Genomic DNA, 14,075 nt, shown 5'->3' on the forward strand with positions numbered 1-14,075 from the left:
GTCAGTACTATGTCACAACGTTTCCCTAGCAGAGGTTCTCTGCGGCACAGCATGCAGTCATTGTGCAGCCCCATGGATTGGGAGATGCTTAAAAAGGTTATGGTGAACCCTGTGGCTCTTCCAGTTGCTGGGAGATTTAGCGTGTGGGAAGTTACTAACAGATGGACCTCATGGGGTGCTCAGCTTTGCTTCTACTGATGTTTCTTTTCATTGTCAATAGAAAATATATTAAAGCTTTAGAATGTAGTGTTGTTCTCACTGCAGAGATTCTGATGGAGGTTTCTCTTGAAGGACTTAAACCCACATCTCTTCTTTGCTCCACCAGGACCCTGGGGCCAAGTCTTGCCCTAGCAGAGGATGGTGTGTCATTGTATGGACAGGAGCTGACGAGGGCAAATCAAAGATAAACTCTGTTCCTGCAGTGTGGTACATTTATACACACTTCTTTTCCTTGCAGCATTTAGGACAAGTGTTGAACAGTCTATTTTTTCTTGTGTTTATTTTTTGAAGCCTGTTTCTCCCCAGGAAGTTGAATGTATGAGTAAGAGTTTGATATTATCTGCCCCTTGCTGTGGAAAATGTCAAAGACATGTCATGACAAATGCCACTGCTCTCCTGTTTCATAGGCAGGAGCATCAGTTGCCAGTCACACAAACTGGTGGTGTATATTACCAAGGAAGTACGGCTGGCTTTTACCCAAATCCGTATTTGTGGAAGAAAAAATGCCTGTGCGTTCCTTTTGTGGCAGAAATGAAAACCAAGATCAATGACTTACTCTTCTTAAGTCTTACGTGCAAGGTAAAACTAATCTTTCACTCTGTGATAATGTCAAATAGAGAGAAATATACACCTAGTGAGGTCATGGTCAGTTCAGGAAAAATACGTTAAAGAATAAATCGCCTGCATTTTCTCTGTGTGTGGTGGGAAGGGTGGTGTTTTTTTTAAAGAAATTAAGTGGATGATTACAGTGTTTGGATTACATATAATGAAGATGAAAAAAAGATGAAAAAATTATTTATTTTTAATCAATGTGGTATTTCTATTCTTTGTTTTCTGGCTGTTTCAGCTCTTTGAAAGCAAGCTACTTCTGTCTTGTTCAACACATTGATTTAAATTTTGTCAGCTGCATTTTGCAGTACAGCCCCATAGGTTTCCTGGTATTTACAGCAGTGTGAGGATGAAATATTCATGGAGCTGCTCTGGAGAAAATGGAAACGGGTTACTGTGCTCTCAAGTGTAGGAGAGGAATTTCTCAGATCAAGTATCTGCTGGTTGACAAATGCAGTTGACCACAGATTACGAAAGGTACTCTAAGGAGTTTATCAGAAAAATTGGGAAGCCATGCTGAAGGAGCAAATTGCTGGTGCTGGATGAGAGATGGATCTTCCAGAGCTTTAACTACAGCAAACAGTTTGTGGAGAAGCACAAGATGCAGCTCCTAGATATGGAGTCAAGGTCAGGGGCAGAGTCAAGCACTGTTGCTGTCCTCCATGATAGAGATGGCCAATGTGGAAGGTATGGGGCTAACTCAGGCTGTGTTTCCCCATAGTGGCCCCATCAGAGGTAGTGAGGACACTGCTGAGCAGGTGCACATAAATAATATAGTGGGATAAGTATTTCCTGTATTTAATTTAGGCTTTTGAGTAATTTCTTAAGATTATCATTGGGCAAGATCTCCTTTCTTGGTCTTAGTAAATAGCACAACACGTTCATTTGGGTATCCTAAGTCAACAAAATCCTGATTTTGTTGCTGAAAAATATTTAAAGAAAGGTAATAGGTGGCTGATATGAACACTTTGCTTTCTGTGTGTAGTTTTCTGTGTGTAGATCTGTTCTTCCAGGCTTGTGCACCCAAGGTTGAAATCTGGATCCCTCAGAGAGGAGGTTTGCCAAACCATTGTTAGCTTGATTGACTCTTTATTAAAATTACAAAACTGGTCATTAGAGGAAAAGCAGTACTTACAATCCATCTACATTTTATAACAGGCTGACTCCAGAGCCTCTCAAATCCTACTTGGAAAAGATGAGCAAAGGAAGCTGGCTGCAAGCATGATCACATGGAGTCCGTGCTGGCTGAAGGACAAACAGTGGTGTATCAGTTTTGGAGAGGGAGATTCATTAGAAGTACTTCAGGGATTGGTGTTAAGCCTTGTTCTATTTAATGAACTGGAAGATGGGGTAAACAGCAGATTAATGCAAGGTTTTGCTAAATCATGAAGGTTTGAATCACTGTGGAAAATAGAATAAATGGTAAATGGAAATGGGGGAGGATAAATATTAAATAAATAAATAATCTGAGAAGTAAATAAACAGTGTGGTGGAAAAGGGGACTTAGAAAGGAGAAATGGCCTCAGGCAATCACAGAAAGTATGATATTGCCATGCAGAGAGGGAGCACAGAAAAGCCAGCCCTGTTTAGTGCTGTTTGTGCAGGTGCATCAAGTCCCGTCACAGGTAGTGAATTCTCTAAAGCCACGAAAGAGGCCACCATTAAAATATTTAGGACACTTTGTCCTGAAGGCTGGAATTTTCATAAACATGCTGTACTTGCCAAAGCGTGCTTCCAGTGAGGATCCTGGGAGCTTTGCCATTGATTTCAATGGGAGTAGATTTGGGCCATTGCTGAGACCTTTCTAAAATTGAACCTTAAGATACAAAAGATGTTGACAAGTTAATTTGGCTTCAGAGGTAGGTAGGCAGAATGATTAGAGTGATTCATTTAGAAGACAATGTTAAAATAATTGACTACGTGTTGGCTGCACGGATGTTTGGCTAGATAATTGCCTAAGCATCAGTTATCTGTGGGTAGCACCAAAAATTTGAATTAAACACAGATCAGGAAGGCTGAGGGTGGGGGGCAGCATAAAAACTGGAGTGAAAAGCAACTAGGTGAAATAAAGGTTGAAATTCAAAGTCCTTTCTCAGGATGAAGGTCAGCTGAGAACTATTCTTAAAAAAAATAAAAAATAAAAAAATGGTAGGTTTAAAATACTGTGAACACAGTACATGAGATAATATAGAGGTGCCTAAGTGGACTGTTCTCAATTATTCTATAGAAATTGATTGTAAATATATTTGGGACCAGACATTAAAATGTGTTTTGTTTGAGACATGACAAAGATTTTTCTTCCTCAGAAACAAAGGAATAACTTCACTTTCTTATATCTTTCTGAGTGTTTACTCTTTTCTAAATCACTACTGTTACTCTGCCATAATAGAGACAAAAGGCAGGCTCAGTTTCTTTTTGTGAAGTGGAGGTGTTTGAGGACAAGAATGTGCAGAGACATCCTCATGTGTTTGAGATTTTGGGACTGATTTCTCTCCAACAGATTTCCTCTAAAGAGATATCATCCCTCATGGAAAATAACTAGGTGTTATTTGTCAGTACAGCAGGAAATGCTGTTTAGGAGGATCTGAATGCAGGTGTTTAATTTAGCTTTCATCTGGGGGTCTGCTAATGGACACGTTGTTAAATATGGCATTTTACATTTCCCTGCAAACCACACTGCACTGCTGAAAACTTTTCTGGGCTGATTGTCATTAATGCCTACCGGTATGAAAGGGCTCTGGAGTAAATGATGCTCTTCCTGACATATGATAAATGGTATAAAGCTATGTCAGATGTTGCTTCCATCAAACCCATCATATAAAGGTTATTTGAGGACATCAGAGGGTAATTTCCTGAGTTTCATTAGGAGCTAAACTAGGGTGGTATGATGCTAAGACATTGAAAATATTTAAATCTAAGTCAAGGGGAATTCTAGATGCCTTGTTCCTCCGATACCTACTTCCAGTATATTATATATCCTTATTTGATGTTACATATTTCATATCCTCACCCCAACCCAAATACGGTGAAATTTGCAATGCAAAAAAGGTCACTGTGTTACTACAAATGAAAAAATAACTACTGCATTTGTTAGCCCTAATCTATGATCTCGCCTGTGAAATATTTTATTCATAAATGTGTATCTGCAAACCTAAAGGTAGCATCTACATAAAATAGAATAATTAACAGCTATACAAAAATATTGGAGGATAAAGAGGGGAAATAAATCTTTTCACTGATATTCTGAATTATAGAAAACATTTTTCAATCAACTCTTATAAATAAATTCCTTGGCAGTGAGGTGAGCAGTAGATTTAATAGGCTTGCTGTATTTCTGTAGAGATACAGTAAGTCTGGGAATGAAGAGGGAGGCAGAGTAAACAATTCAGTGTTGCCACCTTCAAGCACTCCAAGAATTTTTGATTCCACTCTAAAATAAACATTTCTTTGCAACTTCTCTTTTCAGAAATGAATGAAAAGAAGTAGGCAATGTTATTTACCTAATAGGAAAGTGTTCAACAATGTTTTTCATTTCTTTGTGATATTCACCAAACATTAATATTTTTTTCCATAATTGTAACATGCTTTCCTTTTTCATTCAATATTGGGCACTGGAGAGGAAAATATCTTGATTATTGTCAGATCTATACCATTGCCAGAGAGCTGAAAAAATGGAGGACCAACAGGAAAACATGAAAATTGTCACTAAGGAAAAATCATTCATAAACCATGAAAGAAGCGAGTAGGGACAGACCTCAGACTCTGGAGATACTTGGCATATGAACTGTTTTTTGGTGCTTGGGAGGGGAGGGATTTTTATTGCTCCAGGTGAAATCCACACTGCATCTGGGTCAGAGAAGACTGGAGAAATTATAACTTCTAACATTATATCATTAATATAATTCTAAGCAGTTTTCTCTGAACAAGTACAAACCTTGTATTCCTATGCAGTCATAAAATCCTAAATTTCCTGAATTTTAACCTATAATCCCATGACTCCAAGAGCAAAGACTTAATTAATAAAAATTAAATAAAATAAAAACACTTCAATTGTTACAAGACTTGGAATAAAGTCCCTAAAGCTGATAGAAAAGGTTGGGCAACACTAAGCAGAGGTTATAGTCCCTTTTTCTCAATTAAACTCATCTTATGTTTTTTAAAGTGTGATCTCTACTGTGTTTCCAAGCAGTGGCAAGACCCTTGGGGCATGCAGCAGAAACTTTTGGTCCGTGGGTCTGTTGCCCATGTTCTGAGCTGACTACCAGTTATGGGACAACACTAGCCCAGGGCAAACCTAAGCTAATACTAAATGTGTGGGGGCAAAATATGCTCATGCAGCTGCAAATACTCTGTAAAGGAAATATCCTGTGTGGTGCCGTCAAAGCAGAGCTTCACTGTGTACTCCTGCAATATTCCATTTTACATATATACACGTAATTTTCTATACATATATGTATAGAAAAACATATGGATGATGGTGGAATCTAAATGAACTGCCAGTAAAACATTTTAAAATAATTAAATGGTTTAGATATTTCTCAAATATTTTTGGAGAGATTCCAGTGCACATGTGCCAGAGCCAGTACCCTATCTCCTCCCATAACCCTTCCATGCCAGAAACTTCATAGTGCAACATATTTATTCTGAAATCAAATTCACAGCTTGCTAAACTTTCTTTGTGTGTTCAGAATGCACCCAAAGAATGAATTTATCAGAAATAATTAATGTTTTTATAGACAAGACTGATTGCTGCAGCACCGCATTTCAGCACTAGTATATGTAATTGTGAACCTTTTCCTAGAGGTATCATGCAGAAGATGCCGTTTTGAGTAGTGTAGTGCCCATGGAATGTAAGATTAATGCTTGTATAGTACATGAATACATGTAAGGACTCACTATCTTTTTTTCTTTTCTAACCTTGTTGATGTCGTGAATATCAATTTACATCTCTTCCCTCCCCCTCTTCCCCCCCCCCCCTTTTTTTTTTTTTTGAGATAATTTAACACTCCATTTAGTCATCCTTGGTAATGCAAATCATATCAATTCTGCTGCCAGACTACAAGGTGATCTCCATTGTATCTCTTGGAAATGAGAGATCAATTTTTCTTCATTTATTTTTATTAAAAGAAGAATTTTCTTTTTAAGCCCTTTGATAAGAAACAACAGAGAATTCCAGGAATTTCAGTCACGGAGTGAAGTTGTAACCACTTGAAAGCATTACCCTTTACTCCTCAGTTCTTCTGTCTGTTTTCTTTCCATCCTTCTCTCTCAGGGTATCTGCATAATGTGACTAAGGACACAGTAATAATTACAGCTGCACCCAAGGAACATACAGAGCAGTACTGGTGCCTTGTAGGAAGCAGCAATGCTCTTTTGAACCTTTTCAATGTGAGCAAAAGAGAACCTGGTGTCTAGGCTGACTCCCAGATCTATATGAAATGTCCTAAAATCTATTCATGGGTTGGGCATGGGCAGCCCTCTCCCACCTGCCATGGAGCTGTCTGGTTTCTCAGATCATCATCCAAATCCACAGAGGCATTGACATCCTCTGGGCAACATGTCCCTTAGCGTTTCATTCACCTGAGCCATAGTTCACATTAACACAAGGCTGTAAGGTATTAGGCGCTGTAAGAAGAATGTTTTTCAAATGGAAAAAGATAAGAAGCTATGCACTTGTTTTCGTCTTGTTTTTTTTTGTTTGTTTGTTTGTTTGTTTGTTTTTTGTGTTTTGTTTTCATAGTTATGATTCTTATTGATAACTGTTGCAGATATTGTGTGCTCATGTGTATTCAGTTCATGCCTCGGGCTTGCCTTACCGTTAAAGCACATTGTGTCTCAGAACCAGGAAATTCAAAATGGAATTTCAATATCGTCTTATACCACTGGTAATCAGGATCAGCCAATTTAATAAGCACCATTGCTTAAAGCCTCTGAGGTCCTTTGTGGGCTCTGAGCAGCCCCACAAGATGGGGAGGTGTTGGGGCTGGGCCCGCTAATCAAAGCACCAAAGCTGCTCCTGCCTGGTGGAGCTGTGGTGCATACTTTGATTCGTGTCTTCCCCTCCTTCTGACTACACACCTGTGCATCCTAAACCGGTCTTGGCAGAGGAAAAAATATATCTCTGATTTATTTTTATTTTCATCATGCAAGTGCAAAAAGGAGAGATGATAGATCCTGTAAATGAGGAAACATCTCAAGGACTTGTACCTTTATGGCATGCATCTGATGAAAATGTCTGCAGTGTTTCAGAGGGGGCAATCCATGGAAATGTAGGGTATTTTCATATTTTATATGTCCAGGTGCAAAAAGAACCACAAAGCTATTTGACTGTGCATTCAGGCCAAATGTGTTTTTCTTCTAGAAAAGATCATTTGTTTCAGTCTGTCTGAGGTGGGCTTGCACTCAGATGTGGTATAAGATCTGACACATGGTGCCTGATAACATAGTGACTTTTCTGCCTGACATGCAAGGCAGGTTGCATTTATGAAAACAAATACATAAAATCCAGAAGGAAATTACAGCATATCAGAGCTGAGTAATGAACAGTTTTTCCTGCTTCTTCAGGAAAGCTTGGAGGAGACAGACAGCTGGGGACTGCCCTGAAAGCCACCCATCCCATGCTGCATGGCCACATTTGAACTGCAACCCAGGGTGGTCCAGGTCCCTAGTACTGGGTTGGGGCAGCAGAAAAGCAAGGCCAGAGACCTACTGCATAAAGCAGGAATCTTGGCTTCTCATGGTACCTACTGGTTTTTGAAGCAAGTAAATTAATGATTTTTAGTAGTTTTATTTATTTTTGTTTGTTTTGGTAGGCTTTTTTTATTCTTCAGAGGTTCACTAGTTGATCACTGTTGTATAAAGACAGGTCAGTTTAATTTGCAGAATGAAATGCTTGCAATGGGAAATTGTCTTTCCCGGAAAATTAATATCCTTCGATTCCTGTGTATCTTACTGAGAAATTCATTGTGTAGAGCTGTCCATACCATTTTTTCCCTTTGAAGGAAGTTTCATGGGGACTTGTACCTGGAAGCACAATTCTGCATAAGAACTGCATAAGGGAGGGGGCAGCTGCCACAGCTCCCCTGGGAGCAGATCTTGTCAGTCTGTGAAGAAGAATGCCTGGCCAGGGCCTCATGTGGAAACAGTAAGGGCAAAAGCTACCATTTTCAAGGATAAAGGTACTAAAAGAAAACAGAGTTGCCATACAGTGAATTGACACCGAAATACAAAGTCATATCACGTACTGAGGTGTAGCAGAACTCGCTTTCTAGGGACATTTTGGTGGGGGGGTTAATCTGAGGATGCCGTTTTGTTGCAAAGCTGCAGCAGAAATCCCTTGCCCCAGCTTTGCAGAGCAAAAGCTGACAGCCTTGTTCTTGCACTGTGAGAGGCGGAGGGCACCCATGTGTGGAGGGTGGGCTTTGAAGTCCTGCTGGTGGTGGTCTTCAAAGTCTCAGAAGGGCTCCTGATCCTTCGTGCCCCTGGATTTGTCACTCAGTTTTGTAAAATAACAGCACTCCTGATTTTCCAGTAGCGAAATTCTGATTTCGCTCAGATATAAACGGCTGAGAAATTTTTGCTCTGAAGGAAAAGATACCAAAAATATTCTTGTAAAATTCTTGTTTCCATGGTTAAAAACCTGTAATTATTTTAAATGCTTAATGGTAGATCAGTGTCTACATTGGTGACTGTTCACTTGTGTTTGCCCTGTAAATTTATCCTCTTAGTACATGTGTGTGTGTGAGTGAATTTATAAGTGTTTAAAATATATATATGATGGAAAAAATATATATTTATCTATTAGAAGTTACTTGTTCTTCTGTCTTTTCAAATGTCTTGCTGCCAGCTGCCTGCATCAAAGGAAGCGAACAGCTGAAACATTACAGCAGTCTAATTTTATGTCTGTTTATTAGACGCTGCTTCTTTGCTGTGTACTTTCTAAAAGAGTTTATTGTCCACAAGGGCTCTTTTAAAGGGAGGCTTGGATACTGGTGACCTTAAAAGTGATGAAACTTAAATGCAAATCCATTTACCTTTTTTTCCATGCAGTATATCCTACTACCTGCACTCTAAAATGCAGAAGGTAACTGTTATGGCACCCTATTTTTTAATCCAGTGTTGATTCCTTTGTGTTAACTTTCTTGTATTTACCATTTCCAAATAAGATGTAAATTGCAGGTTATAGAAATCACCCAAAGGCAGTTGTTTCTTCCAGGTAGAGTAGGATTTAGTGTGCTTGGTCAGTGCTGTGTTGGTAATTTTGCTTTCATTTCATCTTTGCTCAAGGGCCTATTCCTGAATAATGATGATGTCCCTGGATTTGAAAACATAGCTATGGGAGGGGAGGTGCTGATAGGAAAATCGAGGATGGGTGTGTGATGCTATGATGGGAAAAATAGTTCCTCTTCAGAGCAGCAGGGTAACGAATGTGTTTTGGGTATGTCTTTTGACTCTTCGTGACTAATCTCTACAATTAGAAATAAACACTGCATCCATGTGAAGAGATTCAGTCCTTGATTCAGAAAAATGCTTTTAACAGCCTGGGCTTAGCTCTAAGCATGTGCTTAGCTTCAAGCTTGCCCTCGCTGCTGCTGGGATCATGGCAAGCCACCGTCTTAAGTGCTTTGACTGATGGCAGAAATAATCATTCTGTGATGCTCAGTCTTGTTGGCAAAAACTTCTACCCATTTGGGGGATTTGCATAATCAATTCCTAGGGCCATCTTTTCAGTTTCGACAACATTAATTAGGAAAAAGGCACATCAATAGTAGAGCTTATCTGCATTTGTGGTGCTTGGTCAGGCCATTCACATTGAGGGTGGTCTTTAGGCTTGGGCAGGTAGGAAGCAATATCTACTCAGCTCTTTCCAGGTGATTTTTTTGCAAATGATTTTCCATGCCTTGCATCACCTCCATGGTGCTTTTAATCACAAGCCCCATCAAGGCAACCTTCTTGTGCGGTCATGGGAATGTGCTGAGGCAAGCAAAACACTGTATATCTACCCAAAGCGCCATTCTTTTCATACCAGGTAGCTGCAAGCGTAGTGTTGATGCTTCATAAAATTCTGACATCCTGGAAGGGGAGTCCTAGATCTGTTTTATATGCTGTAGTAAAGGTGATCTTTGGAAATTGTTTGTTGAATAACTCCGCAATCTGCTGTACATCATTTTTATCGACGATAAGGAAGATGTCATCGGTATGGCTTGCCTTGGAGAAGAAGGTGGTGAGATGTTGAGTTGGCTGAAAAGTTATATTCTGCATTACAGACCTCACCGGCTATTGCAGAAAGAAAATGCTCCTACTGATACCCCTGGGTATTGTCTGCAGAGTTTATCGACATCCCCCAGTGCTGCACAGACTGGTGGCACATAACTCTGCAAGATCCAGGAGGCCCCTGCTCTCGCGCTAGGGCTTCTTATTTTTCAGTGCCATTTGGTGGTAGTTTGCTGTGAATTACTGACTTCTGTTAGCAGTCTGGCTACAGGGATGGATGTGTGCAGGTCTTCAACCTTCAAGCTCTGAATTGTGCCGCTGCCTACTAAATATGGTTAGGGTGTTTTTATGATAGCTGCAAATTGTAGACTATTAGGGGAGAATGATTGGTTTTATGAGTGAAGCAGGATCTCTCTCATCTGGTGTATGTGCTGTGTCATAAAGGGGTCACCTATCTCGTGTGGGATTTACGTGGGCAACTGCCCGCTACATTACTGAGAGGGGAAAGATATTACGGGATATTATGAGAAGCATTTTACAGATTAAAATGTGAAGTGTATGCAGCTACTAACCAGGAGTACTTTGCAAATTATCTCTTTCCCTAATCAGTTTATGTCCATTGAAATCACACAAAACAATTAAAAATAAATCATTGTCAAGACAAATGTCTTCTTTCCCCTTCACATAGGTCTTTATGGCTTTTTATAGTTTTTTCTCCTGGAGTTTTCCACCTTGGAATAAAAAGTATTCTTTCAGCCTTGGACATAAGAAATATGCATACATACCAGATTTGTCACATTTCTATAGATCTCTAGGGTTACAACCTGAGTATCAACATCTAAATAGAGCTGTTTTATGCTTGTAAAAGGAATTGAAAGATGAGATCATCTGCCACTAGGAAAATGAGGACTTAATGACTCCGAAGATCATTTAAAAATTTGTCTTGTTCAGTACTTGGGCTCATAACTGCACTTCCTGGCTACCTCAGGCTGTATGCTCTGTACTGTTAAATGCTGAAGTTTTCTCCCTTTAGTTATTATGCGATAGAGGCATCGCTGTGACTGGAGCCTTTTAGAAGCTCCTGTTACAGGGCAGCTGCCATAACCTCACTTCTAACACATCTCAGCTATTTTCATCTTTTTCTTTGGATAACCCTGGAAAGAGAGCATACTTGAATCTTGAGAGCCCACAGCATTTGTCATACCTGCATTTCATTTAATACCTAGTACTTTCTCGAGACATTTGCTTTCAGAGGCATTTTCTTCCTATTTGTAGGTTTGATGGATTTCCAGCTTTTCCCATCCATTACAGAAAATGTGAATTAACCTTGAGTTTGAAGATTCATAGTTTGGTCGTTACGATATCCACAGCTTAGAGATCAGTCTTGTGTGAGCAGATGAACGCAGCTGCCTACATCCCAATTCATGATAGTGTTTTCCTATACCTGTTGCCACTGGCTATCTCCTTCCTGACAAAATAGGTTGGATGGGCATGTGCCCTGTATGCCTTTTCCTTCCAGTTCCAATAAGGATTGAATTGATGGTAGCTTTCAGCAGTTTGGGGCTTTATTATTCTGTCTGCCTTGTGACACTGGCTGTTTCAGTCTTTCCTTGGATGCTGGCTCTGCTACCACCACAAGTAAATAATGAACGGTCATTAGACCACACAGTGCCCATCCAGACCCTTCCACAGAACTGTATAAAAATACATCCTCTAGCTTTACTCCTTAAACCCCTGCTAAAAGAAGTCAGGTGTTTCTCCCCACCCAACATATCAGCACAGGAGAGAGAATGGAGTGAAATTTTATATTCAGATTTTCCAAAGTCCAGCAAAGGATCAGTGACCACTTGGGTGGGACAGTGGGGCTTTTTGAGATGGAGTATGTGTAAGCCCTAACTAGAAGGCAGCACCCAGAAATGGGGGTTGTTTCCCTGGAGGGAAGAGAGGAGCACCCACCCACTGATGGTCCTGCTGAGCCAGGCCAGTGCTGCCGTAGCCGGCTGCCCACTGCTGTCAGGAGCAATTTGAAAAGTTAAAAAGGCAAAAACTTATGGCAGTACTTAGTAAGTCCCAGGTTATTTTCTTGGCGCATTAAGAGACCCGTGTGTCAGATTTTATATTGTTGTGAGCACCACAAGCATATTTAATGTGCTGCACACAAAGCAGTGATATTCTGTATTTAATAAATGTGTGTATGCGTCTGAGTATTGATGTACGGCACCCGGTGGTGCGAGGAGCAGCCTTTTTTTGCAAATGAGGCCACCTGTTCCTCCTTTCCTGATTTGACAGGTTTTAGTCTCTTCACTGCAAGTGGGCGGACAGTTGGGTTTGATTTACTGAGTACTCTCCTCTGGTGTGATTGCAGCATAATTATATTGATAATCAGCCCCATTTGTGGTCAAAATGTTTTCCGGCACACACGCACACACATCTACTGACACACACGTGCACGCATCCTGGATTGTAACACATTTAAAAAAAAATGTGTCTCACTTTTTGTTCAGAATGGTTAGGTTACATGATAAATATAGATTGATTTTTGAGAGCATGTAGCTGTTACTCAATTGACCCAAGTGTGTGTGGTATATGACAAAATTTACAGTTATTCTGTGCACGTATTTTGTCACATAAGACTGATCCTTGTTAGAGAAGCAGGGAAAAAAAATAGATAATTGATTTTTTTTTTCTTATTTTGATTTGCAGGTTCACTTGAAAAATGAGAAGGAGATAAAATGGGGGGTTGGGGAGGGGGAATGCTACATGAGTGAAGAATATAAATTTTACCACCAAAAGACTAATCAAAAATCATTCTGGAGCAAATACAGTTTTTCACTCACCTGAAAACAAATTCTTCTATTTGTTTAGGCTTTGGCTGTTCTTGTTATTTTTGAGCTCCAAAGTATAAACATATAGTTGGAAATACCATTTCATTTTTAGTATGTATCATTTAAATTTTTTTTTTTTTAATAGGCTTTTTCTTTCTATAAATGTATTACATTTGACAAACTCATAGATTATCAATTGACCAGGTATTTTTACTGGGGAAAAAAAAAATATTGTTCCAAGCACTTAGTCTAGTTTTAAAATAGACACAGTAGCTTGCCATCGATGTCCACATAATGTGTGTCTTTTCAAGTGTACTTAAAACAACATGAGTGCTTAATGCCTTGAAAATTGGGAGGAATCAGGACAGTGTGTGTGCTGGGTTATTCACACCTTTAACAAATACAAAAATGCAGAGAGACAGATGTGCACGGGGGGCTGAAGCCCCAGTAGTTGGGGTGCATGGCGTGGTACCTTGCTGGTGGTTTCACCCAGAATGAGCATTAAGTATTTTTTGCCTCCCTGCTGATGAGCGTTTTATCTGCTTGAAAGATGTAGCTTGTGGGTAAAGGTGAGGACCAGTGGTGGTTCCCGTAGCTGTTTCTAAGTGGAGCTAACCTGGCCCAGAACCCTTACCCCTCCCGTGGGCACAACTGGACCTGCCAGTGGTGGAGGCAGCATCCTCCTGCCTTCTCCTTGTGCTTAGCTTTGGGCTAACGCCTCTGAACCTTCAGCAACACCGGTGCCAAACTTGCATGTGTTGTAACTTCATCAGGACTGACAGTTTCTCTGGGATCATAGTATTTCGCTGTCTACCCAGATGCTGTAAAAGCTCATTATTGCAAAGCATCCCTTGCCCTCACAGTGCTTGAAGATGACCGCACCGCGCCAAGCTGAGTGTGTGGGCTCCAGGGGTTACCCTGCAGTCTGCCAGACTAGGACAGCCCAGTGGCTGGTTTATCCTGACAGCCTTGAAAAACAGGAAAATCTCTCCCTAAATTAATTGTTGTAGCAAAGGCTCCCTCTGCCTTCAGCTCTGCAGTTCTCTCTGTGAGGAAATGCCAGGAGGAAGGGGAGGAGGGGACTTTCTCACCAAGAAAGTCTTCATGAGCCTCCTTGGCTCGTTCCCACAGCCTTGGCAGATCAGGAGCCAAGGCAAGTTACGATTGCCTTTTTTCTTTTTCTTTTTCCTCTTTTTTTTTTTTTTTTCT

General features: G+C 40.2%; 1 long non-coding RNA gene across 1 annotated transcript in view; it reads left to right on the forward strand.

The window, feature by feature from the left end:
• Positions 1–653: 653 nt before the first annotated feature.
• The window catches only part of LOC106017289 (uncharacterized), a 60,954-nt gene continuing 47,532 nt past the window's right edge, over positions 654–14,075 (forward strand). The window contains exon 1 of the long non-coding RNA XR_011812291.1: positions 654–798. This is a non-coding gene — a long non-coding RNA (uncharacterized lncRNA). The remainder of the gene's footprint in view (positions 799–14,075) is intronic.

This window comes from Anas platyrhynchos, chromosome 12 (assembly GCF_047663525.1).
Source record: "Anas platyrhynchos isolate ZD024472 breed Pekin duck chromosome 12, IASCAAS_PekinDuck_T2T, whole genome shotgun sequence".
NCBI classification, from domain to species: Eukaryota; Metazoa; Chordata; class Aves; order Anseriformes; family Anatidae; genus Anas; species Anas platyrhynchos.